Genomic DNA, 22,350 nt, shown 5'->3' on the forward strand with positions numbered 1-22,350 from the left:
AAAATCTGCTGCTTTGTACTCAGATCTCGAACTGCTGTGAGAAATAATTTTAAATGCACTTTTCGCCTGACCGCTTATTGCCGTATGGTTGCCATTATTATCAGATCTGAATCTGCCGCGGCGGCGGCTCGCTCCGCCGTGTCGCAGCTCTGCACCGCGGACACGACTTAAAAAGCTGAAAGTGTCGCAAATAGATGTGTAAAACACCAGGCAAGCTTTCTAATAGTACCATACGAATTCTCATTACACAACTACATTTCAAACTCGAACAACAAGTTCACACACCATTCTTAATAATCAGCGCCTAATAGCGTCCTGCTTACAATCTTGACAAATGAAAGCTACCTACGTGTTAAACATAGCGTCAGAGGTTCCTCCTCTCTATGTGACTCCAAGAAGACGACAACGACAATATTATTCTTACACCACTATTTATAAAGTGACTGATTGTCATGAAATCTTTGAGTTTTTCTTCATTAATTATTTTCTGTGGCGGTTTCAGAACTCGCCGACACAGATATTATTTCACAAATCCACTACTTAATCCTTTACAAATACAAAATATATCAGAATTGTCTCTATACTATTATTATTCAGAGCCCCCAGACGTAATCAGTGCCTGTATATACATAAATAAAATTGTAATTGCATAGTTATAAAGCATGTTTTACGTGGAAACGTTATAGGGTCTGATGTGAAAGATAACTTTAAAGGTGAGAGTGAATATTATAGGTTTACAGCAGATCACATGTGATGGTTGTGGAGGTAAAACGGAAGTTAGCAGGAGCATCCAGCCTGCTCTGCTGCCGTTCGTACATTATCAGCATTACCTCAACTTCCATGCTGTGTTACAGTGATACAGTTGCAGTGATACACATTATGTCCCACCATGAAGACATGCAAGACCAGATTAATATATCATGCTGTGCGGAAACGTAGGGTTGAAACGAAGCCTGGTGTTTGTTAAGGAGACGCTGAACTGTGGAGAACATAAGAAGTGTTAGCCTGCACTGACCCTGCAACACTGGTATCTACCAGCACGACAATGTGCGTCACTCATAGGTCCAGTCGTGCTGAAGTAACTCAGCAAACCTGGTTGTGACATCTAAGAGCTAATCCAGGTTGCATGTCGTGTTCTGTTGTGGCCGAAAGTAGCCCCTGAGGCCTGTTCACGGCACCCTGATGACAGCAGTATACACCAGACCTGTTCCTACAAAACCAGCTGATTTAAACTTTGCTCAGAACGACATCCATCTACTCAGTTATTGTGTTACAGGGATCTCCTCTGCAGGGTTTTGCTCAGCTCACCTGTCCCAGACATGCTGATTTATTGGCCTTTCATGCTGGACAGAATAATAAGCCAAAATAACCAGTGGTGTTTGGTCGGGAATCACAGAATTTGCTAGATACAACAAGCCTGGTCTGCTGCCTTTTGGACCACTTTACTGGGATGTGTTGTTTCAGCAGGACAGCTTTTACTGACTAACTTCCTGAATCACACAGCTGCTCTAGCGCAGATGTTCCTCATACCCTGTATTACTGGTTAAAGGATCAGTTTTTAAATATCCTTTGTGGCCAACTGTAACTTAAAATAACCCATGTTGTTCTGTGAGGGAACACTAAACTGTGCTGGATTCCTCCAAGCTGTACTCCTGTGCTACTTTTGGGAGTGATCTTCCAACAGGACAAGACATTTATGCAGTTTCACTACTCTCCATTACATACCACAGTCCCCTCGGAAGTAACAAATCAGATACACTCTCAGTCGCATGGCTTGGGGAACTTTAACATGAAACGATCCTCCTGTGTCTGAGGAATTACTGAACTCTGCAGGTGTCCAGAGTATTGTCCTGCTTCTGCTGGGTGTTCCACAAGAACACCGCCCTTTCTGTCGCTTTCTGCGATAAGTGGCACAAGTTGTTCTGATGTCCATCAGCTCCCCTAGCAGTGACATGCCACCTCACTTTTGAGTATCATGTTTTAGAGGAACCATTAAGCAAACAATCACTGATGATTGATCAATGAATAATACAGCATGGTCAATGGTACTTGGTAACAACCTTAACGAATGTATCTACTGTTTCTTTGCCATATTTAGCGAGTGTGTGTAACTGAATAGATACCATTGTACGCACATTAATCTCTCTTACTTCGTTCTCGAGGTTCCTACTTGAACGTGCAATAGTTCTCAGTCTAGGGGACTGATGACTTCAGATGTTGTCCCATAGTGCTGAGGGCCACTTGAAGCATTTTTTTGAGAATTTCACGAGAACAACTTCGTCCTTCTTCCAAACACTCCGGTTTGAATGCCACAGCCACCTCTGTTACTTCTGCGTATGTTCAGTCCTAGCACTCTTTCTGATTTTGCTCCATAGCCGCTGTCATGCCGACTTGACCAGGTCTCCAGGTGCTGCAGCAGAAGTCTACATCTACATCTACATCTACATGGATACTCTGCAAATCCCATGTAAGTGCCTGTCAGAGGGTTCATGGAACCACCTTCACAATTCTCTGTTATTTCAATTAAGAATAGCGCGTGGAAAAAACAGCGCGTATATATTTCTGTGCGACCTCTGATTTCCCTTATTTTATTATGGTGATCGTTTCTTCATATGTAGGTCGGCGTACACTCCTTGAACATCCACATTCAGGTTCAGGTTCTTCCTGTCGTTCAAAATCAGCATAACTATACACTGAAACGTCGTGTATTTCGGTATCATCCGCATTAAATTTCTGAATTGTTACGTTATACACTGAAGAACCAAAGAAACTGGTACACAGGCCTAATATCGTGCAGTGTCCCCGTGAGCTCGCAGAAGTGCCGCACAACGACTAATGTCTGAATGAGTTCTGGGGGAAATAACATAATGAATCGTCCAGGGCTGTCCATAAATCCGTAATAGTGCGAGGGGCTGGCGATCTCTTCTGAACAACACGTTGAAAGGCATACCACATATGCTCAATAATGTTCATGTCTGGGAGTTTGGGGCGAGTGGAAGTGTTTAAACTCAGAAGAGTGTTCCTAGACCCACTCTGTAGCAATTGTGGACGTGTGGGGTGTCGCATTGTCCTGCTGGAATTTCCCAAGTTCGTCAGAATGCACAATGGACATGAGTGGATGCAGGTGACCAAACAGGATGCTTACATACATGTCACCTCTCAGAGTCGTATCTCGACGTATCAGAGGTCCCATATCACTCCAACTGCACATGCCGAACACCATTACAGAGCAACCATCATCTTGAACAGTCCCCTGCTGATATGCAAAGTCTATGGATTCGTGAGGTTGTGTCCGTCCATCCACTCGATACAACTCTTACTTTTCATTTTCTTTGGTTGATAATATTAAGTTTATGACACTAGATAAGTAATTAGGAGCGAGTATTGTTAAATCAACGTTACTCGAAATCACGGAAGTTTTTAGCAACATACTGGCTGAAACAAAATATCTGTACAACGAAAAACCAGCCACTGTGGGATATTTCACTTTTTTATTCACTTGATAGCTAGTTTCGGGCCAGGTCCCATTTTCTTCCTTTTACAAGTTGCCACCCGCTCAAGGAAGATGCGTTGCTTATAGCGATTACGAGGCAATAGAGCGACTGCTGTCAGGTACGTAGGTTGTTCTTGAACATTAGCCAGATTATCCGAAAAACAATTTGAACCAGAGGCTCTGTCTTGCAATTCTGATCGGCGCACATGAGAGGAGTCAGGTATCACATCTGGATAAAGAGGTAGGACATCCTGGCCACCAATCGGCTTAATGGGCGTAACAGGAGAAAGTCGGTAAGAGGTCGTCGGAAAGGGTGACTTAAATGGAACAGACAAATTTAGAGGCCTCTCAGATTTTCTGTTGTTTAATCATCGCAGCACCAGAAATACCAACGACTTCCCCACGCCTGTATGTTTCTGGAAGATACTAGGGCACGCACCAGCTATTTCAACTGCCTTTTTCGCACCATCGATCCCACCAGTAGAGCAGGAGTCAGCACTACAGGATACAGCAACCAACAGACTCACTTCAGGGAGCGCTGTGTGAGGAGTAGATGTACCCAACTGCTCTCTGTCCTGTATACGACATCTCTTGTGTTGCACTGCGGACACAGCCAGTCTGCTAACAACAGTTTCACGACCCTGCAACGAAGTTCAAACTGAAAAGTCAGGAGCAGGTAGACGTGCATTCATCTGTTGCTCCATTGCACCTGGCCAAGGCGTGGCAACAATCTCGTGGGCAGTAGAAACGAGATCAGTTAACGCCAATTTCGATGCTGTTCCGAGGAGGACTTCAACACAAATATCCTCCACTAGCAATTAGATCAGAGGCGGCCACTTTAGCTGATGAGAAAGCACGTTGCTACTTCCTCATTGTATGTTGTATGAATGCGGTTCACACAAAACTGTAGTTGGGGAGGAGTGTCGTATTTTACTACTATCTCCACTGAACGGATCCTACTGTAACTCTGTGGAGGGTATTGAGTGGACTAGCGTTCACACAGTATACCCGTCACATCACTCTAAGAGACCAAAGTAAAATCTTGTTAGCTTCTGGCCAAGACGATGTGTTACACAGGAGGCCACGAAAACACCGAAGGATAGCTGTCCAGGTATGCGCGTACTGTGTTGAGGCAGTAAACTGGCGACCCTTCCACCCGGCGCTCGATGCGGAACTACCCCTGGACCACGGATGCAGAAATATCATAGAAGAATCTATAACTTATGACGTCGTATTTGGAAATCAGAATTCTCTGGTCGCTGTGTTGCATTGGAACTGTTCACGATTTCCTGAGAAGTTCTTGTCTATAGAATGCGGCAGACAAATGCTTTGGCAACAAATTTCTGTGAACATTATTCGACAGATACTTACTTTGTGCGCATTTGTGTGCGTGTTCCACGTGATGTGTACAGCTGGAGTGCCTGACATCCCCACGCTGTGGCCGTACAGGGAACGCCAACAGAAACCAAAAATGTACAGGAAAAGCCGTGGTACAGTGGGCGCCGTATTTACGAGAGGTAACGATCAAATCACGGTCCATCTTCCCAGATTTAGGTATTCTGTGGTTTCGCCAAACCACTGCAGGAAACAGTGCGGCCTTCCCTTAAAAACGGGTACTGTTGATTTCTGCCCTCATTCTTCTGTAGTGAGAGGCCATGTCGCTACTCGAATGGTGTCGACGTCAAGAGGAGTTGAAACTTTAAACATTCCTCCTTTTCTTCGAGAGCAGAACTCGCCGCTTCCTTCGAAAACTTGAATGTTCAATACGGTTTTGCTGAAAAAGCAACAGACAGTGATCCGTATATCAGTTAGGGCACGTGCAGAGACTAAATTCACGAAACCCTAGGTTATGTATGTGTGTGTTCAGACATGTTGGCTGATGCTAACGACGATCTCATTTTCGTTAAAATGTATTCGTGTCCAACAACGTTCACCTCCGTCTTAACCGTTAATTTACGTCTGATGCGTTCTATAGTAATTCGCTACTCGCCTGTTCTCTGTCAATATAACGAAAATGTTGTTGCAGTGGGTTGGAGCCTCGTCTTACAGCGCTAGGCAATCGACAGAAGTCATTCATTTGATGTCCACAGGGGGCGTCATAGAACACACCAGCGACACTCCAGGCTCTGGAAAATGAGACAAGTCAGTTCCCAGGTTTGAAGTTGTGGAGTACAGTAGAAGGATGCAATTCTCATGTTTGATCAGTAAGTAGCTACAGAAGTGTTCTTCTGTTGTACACTTTCATTGTATGGTCTGTATGTGCAGCTTTCACGTTAGTGTACAGTCTAGGGTTAGTCTTGTGTATTTTAGTAAGTTAGTAAATTGAATAGAATGGTTTCTTAAAGCTGTAGTTACGAGTTTGAAAAGCGGTTGTTTGTTTTATACAATGGCGTGGGTCTTGGAAAGGCTAGAGTCAAAGTTTGTCTGTTTGCACATGATTGAGGTGGGATGGTCAACACATTGGAGGGAATGGACAGGACGTCTGAACCCGGCTGCATCTAATGTTTCCATAACCAGTGCATCTTCTTGTTAATAAGAGTGGGGTTCACTAGGAACTTCTCCTTCATCGACTATGTTCTGCAACTTATCCACTGCCTCAATAAGAATAAATTTGTCATCTTTGCAGCTCTTAACCTTCTGACTGTGTGTGTGTGTGAGTGTGTGTATGTACAGGGGCAGGGACTAGTGTCTGTACCAGTAGCATAGACAGAACACTACCGCCTGTTACTGCTCTCACCAAGCACAACTTCTAAATTTTCATCGCTCCCGTAGTCATTACATTATCCCGCAATGGGTAAATAATTCTTTATTTCTTTCTTTCTCAATGTGTTTTGTTTCTATCGAACTGCAGATGATACAGCGCTCTACTGCCTGCTGTTCTCATCTGAGAGTGTGTACCTGCCTTTAGTTTTTCTAACGAACGTGGAACGCCACATTCACGTTCAGCAGAAATTGGAACAGGAAGTACGAGCTGGTCGCTCAGGGAAAGAAATGGAAAAAATTAAAACATTAACTCACCAACAAACCCAGGAAAAAATGCCAGTCTTCTACCACGTACTTAATTGACATTAGACTACTTATGTGGCGAGATGGTGCATAAATTCATGCGCATTAGCGTAAATTCACTTGCATTTCTTCAAGACCAGACCCTGATTTCCACATGTGGTCAACCACGTGTCTGCTACCCCTGCACTCGTACATCCGTTATGTATATTCCCGTACAGGGGAGACATGTTGCCGGTCGGGGTGGCCGAGCGATTCTAGGCGCTACAGTCTGGAACCGCGCGATCGCTACGGTCGCAGGTTCGAATCCTGCCTCGGGCATGGATGTGTGTAATGTCCTTAGGTTAGTTAGGTTTAAGTAGATCTGCGTTCTAGGGGACTAATGACCTTAGAAGTTAAGTCCCATAGTGCTCAGAGCCATTTGATTCGGAGACATGTTAACTGACTATCGCATGCCCGGTATCGGCGGATAAATGCGATGCCGAAGTGCCTGTGTTGTTCAGAAATACGATGCAATGTTTCTTCGGACATGCAAGCGTGCATATATGTATGCATGTCCAAAATACCATTGCACTGTACTTCTGAAGAACACAGGTAGAATAGTAGGGGACTGACCGAAGAAAATCTCTATCCCGAAGCAAAACTTTGACCATTATTTCAGTAACACTCTTTGCACAGTCGTTCGTAATGTACAGGAGTGGATATCATGAGCAATGTGTCTCAAAATTGCCCTACGAATCAGTATTAAACCTATGGATGCTAATATCTGTAAGTAATGTTTTCAATTGTAGCTAATGACGTAAAGAATTCCTGATACCTCCAACCATTCACTGCTTAGCTTCTTTGCTTTTTCTGTACTACCACACACTTTGTTCCATTACCTGACTAACGATTCCTTCATACTTGAAGACGTTTGCTGTCAGTCGATTCCTTCTATGTGTTTCATCCATTCGATCATGTAATTTTTCGTTAAGAACTGGATTTATCCATCTTACCTTCAGCATTATTCTGTATAGGCTGCTGCCCCTCTATGGGAACCATATGTTGGTCTGGCTCCTGCATAGACGCCCCTTCCACGTTGTTGGATCTGCAGTACGGCTGTGTGCATCACTGAGGCACGCACGCCACCCCACGGCGGCGAGGGTCTTTCCGCCAAATAGTGTAGGCGGAGGAGGGATTGGAGTAATTTAGTGTACATTGTCGAATATTTTACTTCGTACATAAACGACATGAGGGTACCACAGATTCTCTGTATTCTCCGTTGCACTGATAATCACCAGGTAAAATTTGCTAGTCTGGTATCTATATGTATACTTAATCGATTTAATCTTCTCCTTATATTCTTGTATAAAATTTATAAATCAGTTATTTATATCTGTGGATAAACAGTTAAAACCTAATGAAGCGGTTACCAATGGGTGTAGCTATTCGAAGCAGACGAAATTTATTTTAAATTCTTTGTAGGGATTTGGCATAAAGCCCATGCTGAGACTCGCATCATGTAAGCGACAAAGCGTGTCAGGCCATACATTTAGGTTCAAAATGGCTCTGAGCACTATGGGACTTAACATCTGAGGTCATCAGTATCCTAGAACTTAGAACTACTTAAACCTAACTAACCTAAGGACATCACACACATACATGCCCAGTCAGGATTCGACCCTGTGACCGTAGCAGTCGCACGGTTGTAGACTGAAGCGCCTAGAACCGCTCGACCACACCGGCCGGCCATAGAGTTAGGTCTAGGTGGCAGAGAGCGCAGTGGCGCCATGGCAAGGACGACGGATTCAACGTTTTGGAAAGTGCCGATTCAAAAGTGTGCAGCACCTTCCAATTCACTGGTCCTGCACCACGATGGAAATTCTGAATTTTATTTTTCGTTTTCTATACTGCTTATCGACGTACCGGTAAGAGCGGTCAGCAGCCACGTGTCACCACTACAGTGAGTTTGGGTTGGGCCGTGCGCTGCACCCCCTACTGTGTGGACTCGGCCCGTGTCGCTCGCTGGCCTCCCTCGCCCTGTGTTGTTGTGACGCCCACAGCCGGGCTGTCGGAAGTGGGAAGCGGCAGCAGTGAAAGTAATACTGCATTCACCTATAAACCCCCTATTGAGACTAAATATCTGAACAGCTATCATTTCTTTCCTTTGGAACATAGTATCAGTCAGACTTAAATACCCTTCCCCCGCGTCTTTTAAACTTTGCAATATTGTATCGAAGCTGTTCACTTGATGAAACTTACTGAACACCTAATTCAGTACCTATGAAAGACAGAAAAGTCAGACTAATGCTCTTCAAGTAATCAAAACCAATATTTTCATTACAATGTTCATACGACAAATCAGGGTCAGATATTTTCGTTATGGAGTCCAAATGTTTGCTCTAAATTCAGCCATGAATCTAACTAGTCAGCTAGATAATTTCTGCCTGACTATCTCTTGCTTTTTTACCAGACCAGGATGTTCTGTAATATTAACCAACCAAAAATCTTATATTCTTTTCACAAAACTCAAATTATCCCCAATCATTCCTCACAATTATTTCATATATATCTGGAAGAGGTCAAATTGTCGTACTTCCACAGATCAGCTTCATAAGTTGCACGTGCTGCGCCAGTCGTGCTGCTGTCAGTGGTCACGTGATCACTCTCGCACTCGCAGACGAGCTCCTGCACGTCCACGCAGCCCTGACGCCCACCGGAATCGTCTTATTCCAGGGACAGCGGCGACAGGTCGTACATCTACCACAGCACATGTCACATAGCTTGTGAGACCAGACACCTCAACACAAACTGTTGTGAACCACCTATTAGCAATGACAGTATGGGCACCCACACTTCTACCTCCTCTCCCACCCACACCACAGCATCGACTGGTGCCGCCAGGGCTTCCTTCACCTGGAAGAAGGAATGGCGCGCCCTGGTCTTCAGCAGCAGATACTGCCTGCATCCAAGTGACGGTCGTTTGTGCATGCGACGAAGAGCTGGTGAGTGCTACCTCAAAGAGTGTACACACTAGCCTTACTGTGCTGTTCCTGGAGAGGACATGCAGAATGTTGTTAAACCTGCTCTTTTGCTTTTCTTGTAACAGGAAGATGGTGTGTTGCTCCACGAGGATAATGCTCGCCCACATACTGCTCATCGAGCTCAATGTGCCCTGTAAGACGTGTGGCAACTTCCCTGGCTGGCACGATCTCTGGACTCCTCTCCAGTCCAGCAGGTGTGGGGTATGATGGGATGACAAGTGACTAGAGATGGGCAAAACTGTTCTTTTCAGAGATCGGATCAGAACTGTTCACTCCCTGAAATGAATTAGCTCTTTTTCATGACTCACCACTCATTCACAACAGAAAATAAATGGAAGGCACATTGCCCTTTAAACTTGGTTTATTCCAGGACTATACCTGTATTTTGATCTTATTTGATCCTATTTTGAAGTAACACAGATAATGAGTAAGAATTTTGTATTGTTTATTGAAATTTCCACGATAGGACAAAGTTTTTGATTATTGATTTATTTTGCACTATCGTGGTTTTTTGGGTGATCGGAAAATGGTGTAACTTGAGATTTACATTAACAATATATTTGGCTATAATGTATTAAAATTTCATTAACCTCGTACAAATACATCGCAAGCCATATATTTTTAAAGTTAACATTTCCTTCCAAAGACGCCTAAAATCGCAAAATCCGTACTACAATAAGAAAAAAATATATAAATTTGACTGTAAGACCAAAGTGCTGCATATAGCCTTCCGCAAAATAAAACAAGGAAAAATTGGTGTATCACTTTTGCTATACGTTTATCAGTTCGCTCGTAATTAAAGTGTAAATTCGAGTGACCATAATAAAAAATCCTATAGTAAGAGGAGCCATCAGGAACCTAATCTGATAAGTTTAAACAACTAAAAATAAAATAAAAACAAATGATGTATACATAACATAATTATGTAATATACATAACGGTATTACTACGAAGAACACTATCCAGTAGAGAGGAACTCCGATGCAGAGGCGCTGAGTCAAGCAGGTCGAGCCGCGAGCTGTATTACTGCGCGAGCTAAGACCCCAGAGACCAGAGTGACGCCTGAGTTGCTTTGCTCAACGCTCTGGCAGAGTCGAGAACGGTGGGGTGAGCGTTGAGCGGGCGAGTTCCGAGGGTGGGGGGAGCGGTGAACGGCCACCAGTCACCCGCTCGGAGACAAATCGTCCGCTCTCTTGCGAGCAGGTTGTTGCAAGTCGTTCTTATGTTCTCCGCTAGGAGGCTCTCTGTCCTGTTGCTCGCACCAACCGCCCAGAGGGCAGGACGTGCGACTGAAACGATCGCTGACGGAGTTCAGGTGCGCCAGACACTGCACGCGGCAGAGGAAGCACAGAGACGGCACGGCAATGTGAAACACAAAATCCAATGGGGCACTGCACAATGCAGGCAGCCAAGGCAGAAGCAGGGCAGAGGCCGGCGATGGCTGTGTTGTGTGGCGTGCACTGTGCTGTGACCAGCAGAGGCCCCACTGGTCTGCTCCGACTCTCTCTCTCTCTCTCTCTCTCTCTGCTGTGGGAAACGTTTGGAGCTACCGTTCTTTTTTTCTGAATCACTGATTGTTCACTCCTTTGAAAGATTCAACTCTATGAATTAGTTCAGGAGCGGATCCCCCATCTCTACAAGTGACAGGTGCGACGTGTCAGGCGAGGACTCTTAGACAACGACGTGACATCACGTATCCCAGAGCTGTATTCGCCACCTGTACGACCCACTGGATCACAGAGTCAGCGCCTGTGTTGCCGCCCGTGGTGGCTACGCCACTTGCTAATATGGATGTCTCAGGTTGGGTCGATGCCTGGTTCGTCCAACCGTGTGTGCTAATCGTCTGTATGTGTTACCACTTCATGTACTCCATATGCAGTGTTGCAACAATATATCTTGAGTGACCTATTAACCTCCAAAAGCTCCAATTTTTTTTCTGGCAGTGTATTAGCAACCATGAGTCGCAAAATTTGCAGACAATAATCCTATACTGTGAGATCATCAGTGTCCATCTTCCACCTCTAGTCCACGCTCGCCATACACATTAAACCACAAGTAACTTGTAGTCAAAATAGATAACTTCACACAGAAATGTCCGTGGAAGCCTTCCAGGCTTGTTCTAGCTCTACTACTGATGTGGCGACAATGGCTTGCAACTCATACAGGGTGTGGGGTTACAAGCTCAGACGTCTAGTTTATAATTAATATGTATTAAGGAAGAATATTTAGAAAATGGCAGTTCAAATTTGCCGAAACTAGTCATCACTGTAGGATCAATTGCAATTTCGGCAAATAAAGTCTTCGAATCAGAAAGCTTCATCATTTAAAGCTATAGAGAGTCTTCTACAAGACTCTCTCTGTGCCAGGTAATCCAATAGATGTGACTTTAATTATAATGAATGTAATCCAAATAGAGATGTGCAGGGCGAGTCAAAAAGGAATATGCAACTTTAGAATGATATAGAAATGTATTGAGATAACTTATAGAATCGGTAGGTGTATGATTATGCAGCAAACAACCTGCATGTACTTCAGTCCATCAGTGCCCCATTCCACCAGCAGGAACGCCAGCGTTGTGCACAGTTAAGATGGCTGCTTTCACTGGGGTGGAGCGTGCCCGCTGTGTGTCCTGGTACCATGAAACGAACTCTGCAAAAACTGTTAGGTGGTTTTATTAAAGACCGTGCGTATGTTCCTCCCGTAGCAAACCATTCGGCCGACCTGAAAAATTTAATCTACGCTGCTGTTGCTCAAGTTTCGCCCGATTTGCTGCAATGAATGTGGGAAGCGGAAATTGACTACCAGTGGGATGTGTCCCACATCATAATTGATATTCGAATCGAAACGAAATGACACTTTTATAAGAAACTTGAGGTTTTTCACTACAAAATAAAACGTCAATCGACTCTGCAAGATATGCCAGTATATTTCTGTATTTCCAAAGCTACAAAGTCCTTTTTGACACACTCTTTATTTTTAGCGTCATCAGCGTGCAGTTTTCTAGAATGCTACTGTTGACGAAAGATAAGCTCCGTCCAAATGTAACATCTTTGAACCTTAGCCTCAGCCACACTCTTTGGTTTATTTACACCCTGTGGAACAAGTGGGAGTTGGATGTGGCAAAGTTTGTGTATTGCTGTGTGATCAGTCCAACTCGAGAACATGAACTACGTTCTCCAGTGTGGCTTTTGAACAATGGGCAAACTGGTGGATGGTAATTACTGCAAGTAATACCATCAAGCTGTCCTTGCACAGTAAGTAATTCTGGATAACTTGCCACATTCTGTGCTTCTTTCTATCGTCTTTTCTGTCCTTCCCTGGACTACATTTAGAGATTAGAACAGTTATGCGAGGGATGACTGGTCCCGTGACATTCGAGGTGTGAAATATCTCATGTGGTAAACTAATAATGGGAGGCGCCGCCCAGGGAAGTCGGGCTCGAGGACACGATCTGAGACCGCGTTCCTCACCAGCGCTGTTGAGGCCACAACTACAAATCATTCCTACTTTGCATTTTCTCTCTTCTCAAAAGTTAAAAATTTTATAATTTTCGATTTGTAAATTTGATGTATTACAATTTCGAGAAGTGATTACAGCTGTATGTTATGCAAAAAATGACGAAAGACCTCCACGGGGCAGTGCACGGGCAGCGCTGCCCATGACGTCAGCAGGACAGCCAGACACCGCGGTGAGGCGGGGGCCGAGTGCGCTGAGCACCGAGGTCCGCAGAAAGTTATCAGACGGCGGACCCTGGCTGTGCAAATGAAGGCTCGGAAAATAAATAAAATGCAGCCTTTGCTGGAGTCACTCGCGCCGGTTTTCCAGGACGCTTAGCACGATGCTGCAGCCGTGGCGGCTACCTCGGCAGTGAGCGCTCAGCCCCCACTGCCTGAGAGGACAGCGCCGGCCGCCACCGTCAGCTGCCGTCAGCCTCCGAGGCACCCACTCGGCCGCCCACTACGTGTTTTCACGCGGCTGCACAGACAAGTTGTTGTACTGCATTTGCGGCATTCTTAGTGGTCTTCCCTGCACCGAAAGCGAGCTGCCAGTAGCTCGCACCGCTCAGAAGCCGGTGAGTCGGCAGTTTGGCGCCAACCAGCTTTTCAAAGGCTTTTTACAGAACATCCAGGAAGCAAGTAGATCTATCGGACTTTCTTCATTGTAACTACTTCCGCGATTTTCCATGCCCTATTTCTAGACACAGATTGCAAACGAGACATTAACATGGAGTTACCTCTGGCGCCAAAAGTTATATAATTTCATCTGATAATCCGTTAGGACATTGAGCTGTGCCTCAAACAAGACTATTTAAGGGTATGGAGACAAGCTTATGAATACATGTCAGCAGGGGACCGACCGTTCAAGGGGCTGGAGGCTCAGTAATGGTGTGGGGCGTTTTCAGTTGCAGTGACATGGGACTCCTGATATGTCTATATACAATTCTGATAGCTGACACGTACATAAGCATCCTGTTTCATCATCTGCATCCATTCATGTCCATTGTAAAGTCCGACTGATTTGGGCAATTCCAGCGGGGCAATGCGGCAACCCACATGTCCAGAATTATTACAGAGTGACTCCAGGAACTTTCTTCTGAATTTAAAAACTGCCGCTAGCCACCAAACTCCCCAGACGTGAGCATTATTGAGCATATCTCGGACGCCTTGCAACGTGCTGTTCACAAGAGATGTCCACCCTCTGGTTCTCTTACGGATTTATGGACAGTCCTGCAGGATTGAAGGTGTCAGCTCCCTCCAGCACTACTTCAGACATTAGTCAAGTCTGTGGCACATGAACGAATTTCTTTTACTCTTCAGTGCCTACATGTGTGCACGTGTATATGTGTGGTTCTTTTTTCACCTACGCATATTATGTACAGGCAAAAACGAATTAGAAACGAAAAAGTGGTTGACTGGCAAAACAGAGTGCTTATTATTAGTTTTCAATTTGCACATGGAATTAAATGCAAATATGGCACATAATTAAACGGAAAAAGCAGATAGTTTATTAATTTAAAAATGTATATGGAATTAAATGTGAAATTACATATGTGATTAAATGGTATAAATGGTTCAAATCGTTCTGAGCACTATGGGACTTAACATCTGAAGACGTCAGTCCCCTAGAACTTAGAACTACCTAAACCTAACTAACCTTAGGACATCACACACATCCATGCGTGAGGCAGGACTCGAACCTGCGACCATAGCGGTCGCGCGGTTTCAGACTGAAGCACCAGAACCGTTCGGCCACACCGGCTGGCTTAAACGGTATAGAAATTGAATATAGTAAAAAATACACATCGATCTTTTTTTTTACAAAAAAAGATTCTTAACAATATCATTGTTATTTCATAGAAAAGAACCTAATCACTACAAATGCCTAGCCAGAAGTAAATGACGAAAAAGAAGGATTTCCTTAAATGAATATTGTAAGATGTGGCTAGTTATTTACAGTGTGCTGCATTACACATGTCTTTTCTTCAAAATTAGACACTTTACATATCAGCACAAAGTAAACTTCGAGGTAAAACAATAGGAACTAAAAAAATTATGTACAGTCACAGCAGCTTCGCAAAACATTACCCCTGAGTTACAGTAGCTATATATAATTCAGTATTAACATTAAAGTGCTGACTGCTGTGGGCCACACGCTGTGGCGTGACACCCCCCTGGCCGCCCTCCTGCGTGCACCACCAGCTGCGGCGCCAGCACTGCTGTGGAGGCCGTGGCTGGCTGCTGGCTGCTGGCTACTGGCTGCGGCCCCGCCTCTGCAGGTCTCCTGTGGAGGCGGGCTGGCGGCTCCCCACCCAGCCAGTGGCCACGTGCGCCCCACAGAGGCGTCTCGCGCACAGTGCTGGAGACTTCCGAGTAAGCACTGGCTCATCGCACGTTTATGTGCAGTACAATGGTGAGGACTGGGATGCGGTGGGACAGAGAGAACAATTTATTTTGTATTTTCTTTATTTACATTTATACATTCCATACGCGTTGTGTTGAGCATTGTTTTCCGGGAAATTGCTTTATATTAGCGTTAAATTCAGCTTGTACAGTGTTCAGTCCAGAAAGTAGCACATATATGAGTAGATATACCATCCCTAAACTCTGCTTCAATGGACTTGATACTAATGGCCTCTCCTGGCACAGGGAGAATACATGAAGTTATAACCTGCTCCTCCCACATTCAGATACCAGCATGTTAGCCCGTCTGTAGCAGTCGCTAACACGTATTATAAAGCACCCAAATGTTTTATTTAAATTCGCATATCCCCTGAAGTTAATTCAATCATAGGTTCCTATTATATATCCGCTATTGAAACTCTCCTCCCATACATTTCAATGTCGGTTGGTGATTTAAATGCACCACACTCTGTTGTCATCTACTTCTCTGAATACTCCCTCATGCTACACAGATAGTCCTTTCGTGCCAAAAACACTTCGAAAGTTTTCTACTTCTACAGCTATCCCAAAGTCACTGCCGGGTTCTGGATCTACATTCACGGGTTTAGATAGACTAACACTCAAATTATATGTGTTGGTGAAAAGCGATACACTTCTACAACTTAACCGAGACTTGGTGAGTTGAGGAAGCTCTGATATCTGAGTATAATAATAGAAAGACTGCCGGCTGCTGTGGCCGAGCGGTCCTAGCTAATAGTCTTAGGCATAGTATAGGAAATGTTAAAAACAAGATGCTTCCTAAATCAGGAATTTATAAATTGACTTGTAAAGACTGTAGCAAAATTTACATCGGGCAAACAGGGAGAAGTTTTAATACCAGATTTAAAGAACATACTACTGGAACAGCATGTAATAAATCACTCTGTGGACAGCATTTAGATATGGAAAAATCAATATGTAGAAATCAATATAAGGGATAATCTGGAGATACTGCATGTAACTCAAAAAGGACCTATGAAGGATATTCTAAAGAGCCTGGAAATTTTTATACATAATAAACGGAATCCGGCAGCGATGCTGAAAGAAAAAATAGAGCCACGATAAAAAAAATTTCGAGCTATTCGAAAATAGTATTTGTACACAATGATGATACTTTTCCTTTTATTATTTCAATAATTTCATTCCTTTGATCGGTACTACAAACGTACCATAAACTTTTATCCTATCTTTAGATTTTTTAGGTTATCCTTGATTGTCGATATTTCCATAATCTCAAATAGGTGACAACTTCTCTGTGAATGAAGAGCCATGACATACCTCTACCATGGCAACGGACGCCGTGACCAGGGCGAAGATAACACCATATATGCACACCCGCTGCTACCATGACGACGGCGTCCTCGCTGCACAGACTAGAGGGCGCCTGATATACGCTTTGTAATCCATGGCAACGGCGTCCTCACCGCAAAGAGTAGAGGGCTCTGTAGTCCATCCGTATTAGCCGTTTTAGTAATTGACTCAAATGTTTTCTACGCACATCTACGAACAGATATATTATAATACAAGACGACACCAGTTTTTGTGTGTCATAAATTGTTTTACTTTATATTATGGCACATAATGTAATATAGTTTTACGAATTTTACGAGTTGACTACTGAACATATGTTATTATTTTATGATTAACAGTATAATTGTAACTCTTTTTAAATGCAATGGTTCCGTTTTCTGTTATTTACTGTCACATTTATGTTAAACCAAGGTGACTAGTATTTACATATAATAAACTGTATTTATTGCCGTTGGTCGCCGCTGGGGGTGTTACCATCTATTCACGTGACCTCAGCACGCTATTTAAGCCCATACGAAGTGTTAGTCTCGCATAGTTTCCTCAGTTATGTAGACAGGAGTGACACCACCAGCAGTCGACCAATGGGTAACGTGTTAAAATTTACGTAATTTCAGTTGTTGTATAATGGAGTCTTTCTGACGGATATCTATAATTTCACAGTGTAGACGCCCAGAAGATGACCCCTACGTCAGCTTGAAAATGATTGGCGATATAATAATAATAAATGCTATTAAGACTGTTTTTGAATAATTGCTTCAGTCTGGAATCGCGCGGCCGCTACGGTCGCAGGTTCGAATCCTGCCTCGGGCATGGATGTGTGTGATCTCCTTAGGTTAGTTAGGTTTCAGTGATTTTAAGTTCTAGGGGATTGATGACCTCAGATGTTAAGTCCCATAGTACCCAGAGCCATTTGAACCATTTTGAATAGAAAGACTGCAGGTCTGATAAATCTGGAAGGTAGTCTGTGGCCTGCTGATACATTTCAGCTGGAGTTTCTTACCCTGCTGAAAAAACACATAGGTGTAATCGAATATATTTGGTTTTTGGCCCATCCCTGATGATAGCACTTCGCAACGTTCTTTTCACTACTGTATACAGACCTGAAGCGATCCTTAATGGGGCGAGAGCAGTGTGGCGGAGGGGAATGGAGGGGGATTGGGGTGGGGAGGGAAGGGTGAGCGCACGTCTGCTGTAATACGACACCGGAAGAAAAGTACTGACAGATCCTGAGGCAGCGATTTGGCTCGTAGTCCACAGTGATTAAGTGCTAAGGTGGCTCAGCACAGTCTTAACGAATGGACGACCGTATACAATAGGTTTCTAGAATTGTGAGTGGTAGAAAAATTTCTTAATAACAGAACCTCTTACATTGCACTCGAGAGAGCATGGCGTGCTGCAGAACATAATCTGACAGACAGGATTAACTGATGATGCTGTGGTGTACGGGGAGATGTAATTCTTGAGTGACTGTGGGACGGTACAAGTTGACTTACACAAAATTTCTAGATGGTGAGATGAATGGTAGTTGGATCTAAGCGTAGAAATAGTGGAATACAGCATTAGCAGTCACATCGATGAAATATCTGTGTGTAAGGTTGCAAAGCGATATGAAATGGAATGAGCATTTAAGAATGGAGCAGAGAAGGTGAATGCACGACTTCGAGTGGGAGAATTTTAGAAACGTAGGGTTAATCTGTAGAAGACAGAATACAGGACAATAGTACAACCCATTCTTGAGTGCTGTTTGAGTGTTTTGGATTCGCACCAGGTCCTATTACAGAAAGACATCGAAGCAATTGAGAGGTGTGCAGCTAGATTTGTTACCTGTAGATTCGAACAACATTTACATGTTGTAGAGATGGTTTGTGAACCCAAATAGGGACCCCTGTAAGGAAGACAATGTTATTTTCGAGGAACACTGCAGAAAAAAATTAGAGAACCGATATTCGTAGCTGACTGCAGAATGATTTCACGGGCATCAACGTCCATTTGGCGCAAGAAGCACTAATACAGAGAAATTAGGGTGTCCGTGGGGGCAAATATACAGTCGTTTTTCCCTTGCCGTATTTAAGAGCGTAACAGGAGAGGAAATGACTAGTAGTGGTGGAAGGCAGCTTCCGCCATGCACCATAATGTGACTTATTGCGAGTATAGGGAGATGTTCATGTACATCTACAACAATGCTCAGCATGCCAGCAAGCGGTGTGTGACGGAGCGTGCTTCTAGCACCCCTAGCTGACAGTCTCTTTAGTGGACTTGTTGCATCTTCTACGTGTCCTGCAAACAAAACACAGACTTTGGCTCGTCTTCCACTCAAGACTTTCTGTTTGATCGTTCCTATTTAAGTTGGCCCTAATTCTAATCCCTTGGCATTAGCTGAAATGGCTCCCTTTGAATTTGTGTGACTCATCGAGCAAAACAAATATAACGGAGTCCTAGTTCGTATGTGGGTGACACAAGACTTTTCATTGTTTAGAATCAGCTGCCACTGCCGCGCGGGGTTGCTGCACGGTCTGTGGCATCTTGTCACGGTTCGCGCGGCTCCCCCTGTCGGAGGTTCGAGTCCTCCCTCGGGCATTGGTGTGTGTGTTGTCCTTATCATAAGTAAGTTTAAGTTGGGTTAAGTAGTTTGTAAACTTGGGGACCGATGACATCAGCAGTTTGATCGCACAAGTTCTTACCACAAATTTAATTAAAAAAAATTAATGTTCAACTGCCTCTTTGCGTACCTCACCGATAAATTCTCTAAATAATTTTGCTATTGCTTTGATCTTCTGATGACTTTACTAGATGGTAAAAGAGAGCATCATCTGCAAACAATGGCTGCTCAGATTGCCTCCTAAATCGTTTTTATAGATTAGGAACAGCACAATGACTACAACACTTCCTTGGGGAAGGGCAGATACCACGTTTGTTTTACTCGACGACTTTCGCGAACTCTCACCAGGCAGACAGGAATACGGCGGTCATCCGGATGAGAGGCGTCACGCCACGCTTCCCGTGGTTTGGCCGTCCTGCGGCAGACTTCCGCTGCGCCCGCCGTCATATTGAGCGCGCGCTCCCTGCGGCGCGCACTGCTTCTGTTTGCTCCCCAGTGTCGACAGCGGACAATGCAGCCGGCGGGCGTAATTGCCACAGTGGCAGCTCTGCTTACAGCAAACGGGACATCGGTGCTGGATAACGTCTGCTGGCACCTCAACAATGTTAAAGACTCTGGCAGAATCTATCAATTCAGCCCCGCTGAAGATTATTTGCGATGGAACTACTGTCTTGATAAAAGTAAGTGCTTTTTCGTGCAGTACAGACTGACAAGACGTTATGCACAGGGCAGTTTTCTCTCACGCACAGGCGCCTTGGCTTTGATATGCTCTTACCAAAGGTTATACGTTTTCTCCCTGACAGTGAAGGACCGCCTTGGGGACAAATTGCACTTCATTTTCACCCTTTTCGGTCAATGTACTTTGTAATAACCTTTTGCATGTGAAAAATACCATAAAGTACGATTTGGAAAGACGGTAAAATAAGCATCTATATTTGCGAATTGAGCCCAAAACGTTTTTCATATGTGTGAGAATAGATAGAAGTAAGATGTTGTGAAATACAACGAGTAGATTCTTTAAAACCAAAGCACCTTCTTGCATAATTTCTGCTGTACCTCGTCATAATAGCACCCTTTACGTATTTTCCATAGTTCTGTATTCTACATAATCGTGGACATTGATATTACAATAAAAAACAATTCACAATGAATATAGTGATGTCAAACGGATCTTAACTACTTAACGTACAGCGATACATCGATAAGAAAGAAAATGAAATACAAACTAAGAACAAAATTTCGATCGTTGCTAAGCACAATGAGGAGTGGAAAGTTCCGAGTGATAAGAGAAAATGGTGGGCTGCATTCTGCGTTTCAGAAATTAACATTCGCCGTTGTCATCGCGGTGCAGAGGGCGTATCCTTAGCGGTACAGCACAGACATCGTTGGCTGACGCCTGACGTGGCTGGGACGGAGTTCACTTCCTTCACTGCACTGTTTAATTTCCTAAATTAAGTAAAATATTTTTGTAGTTGTAAAATTACCTTACAATGAGCCTGACAACGTTCGTAGGGTTGAATCGCCTGTAGACGTATAGAAAAAGACCATCCTCCTTTCCTTTTTCGTGATGGATCTATGACTCTGTCGTTGAAATTTGGAAACCTGTGAATCGTTTTCTTTGCAATAGATAGCATGGCAAGATGAGACAGCCTATCTTCATCTCTGGTACTTCTAAGAAACTGTTTGATCCGCGACAACGTGCGGAAACACGTCTCTGCTTCACAGCTTCTCATGGGACAGCAGCCGCTAATTTCAGCAGATTCCTGACGTCGCCAAAAGGTTCTTGCAGATTGTTTTCAATGACAAACTTTATAAGGGCTCCTGCGCTTTTTTTTCTTGAAACCTATTTCGAGAATAAATGGTCTGTAGCTCTGTTTTTAACTCAGCTTTACTTAAAAAATTGATAGGACTGCGTAACAGCAGATAGCATATTTTCAGGACACTAATTTTTCAATTAAAGAAAGAAGCGGTGTTTGAGTAAATTAGAGGGCAACAAGTGGCTGCAGAATTCAAACCTCTGTTTTTTCTGTGATATCATTAACATTGTCTCTAATTTTAAAAATTTCGTTTCGGAATGATGCTGCTGCTTGCTCTATTGAGACGCGACCAGTGGTATATTTTTGGAATTGGCTGTACTAGATGTTCACGTAGGGCATACATACATATTATAAAAATGTGTGTGTGTGTGTGTGTGTGTGTGTGTGTGTGTGTGTGTGTGTGTGTGTGTGTGGTTTGCAGATGTACCACATCCCCTCCTGAACCGATTTCAACCAAACTACCTAAACACATCTCTTACCGCCAAAAATGAATTGCTGTGGGCGTAATAACTACTCACCTATCATAGTTCAGGACACATAACGTCGTAAACAGTGAGATGCACGACAGATTGCCTCATAGTGCATGACGTCTAAATTTACTGCTTCTCCCCTACCACCTCTGTTCGCAGCACATTCTGCACACAATACCGTCGTACACCAGAGAATGTACCTGCAAAGTCGTGTCATTGCATGACGCAAGGATCAGGAGATGTGGCGTCATGTATGAATTTATAATACATTTATTCGTTAGAGCTGAGACACACACAGAGTCGAGTCCACTTAAGAGAAATCCCCGATACCTGGCAGAGCTTTCATCATCTTTCAGCTGCGAAGCGCAAACGGCTGTAGGCGAAAACAGCCACCTGTAGGGCTGTGAAGAGTCTATGCAGACGTTTACAGAATCGCGGTCCAGACATGAAAATAAGCTGTGCTTACACTTCTGGAAATTATGCATATTTCGTTTCGTAATTTTAAGTGTTTTCATGAATACATATAAATGAATTTTTTTCGATATTACAGAAAAACGCAGTTCAATTTTTGTTTTCATTTCTCATAGAAAATTGCCAAATGAATAGCTGTACATTGCTGGGTTTGTCAGCTAGTTATTTTTATAAGATATCCCTAACCGAAAGGAAATTTTTGTGTTATAGAGTTTTATCCTTAG

Source organism: Schistocerca americana, chromosome 11, assembly GCF_021461395.2.
Source record: "Schistocerca americana isolate TAMUIC-IGC-003095 chromosome 11, iqSchAmer2.1, whole genome shotgun sequence".
NCBI classification, from domain to species: domain Eukaryota; kingdom Metazoa; phylum Arthropoda; class Insecta; order Orthoptera; family Acrididae; genus Schistocerca; species Schistocerca americana.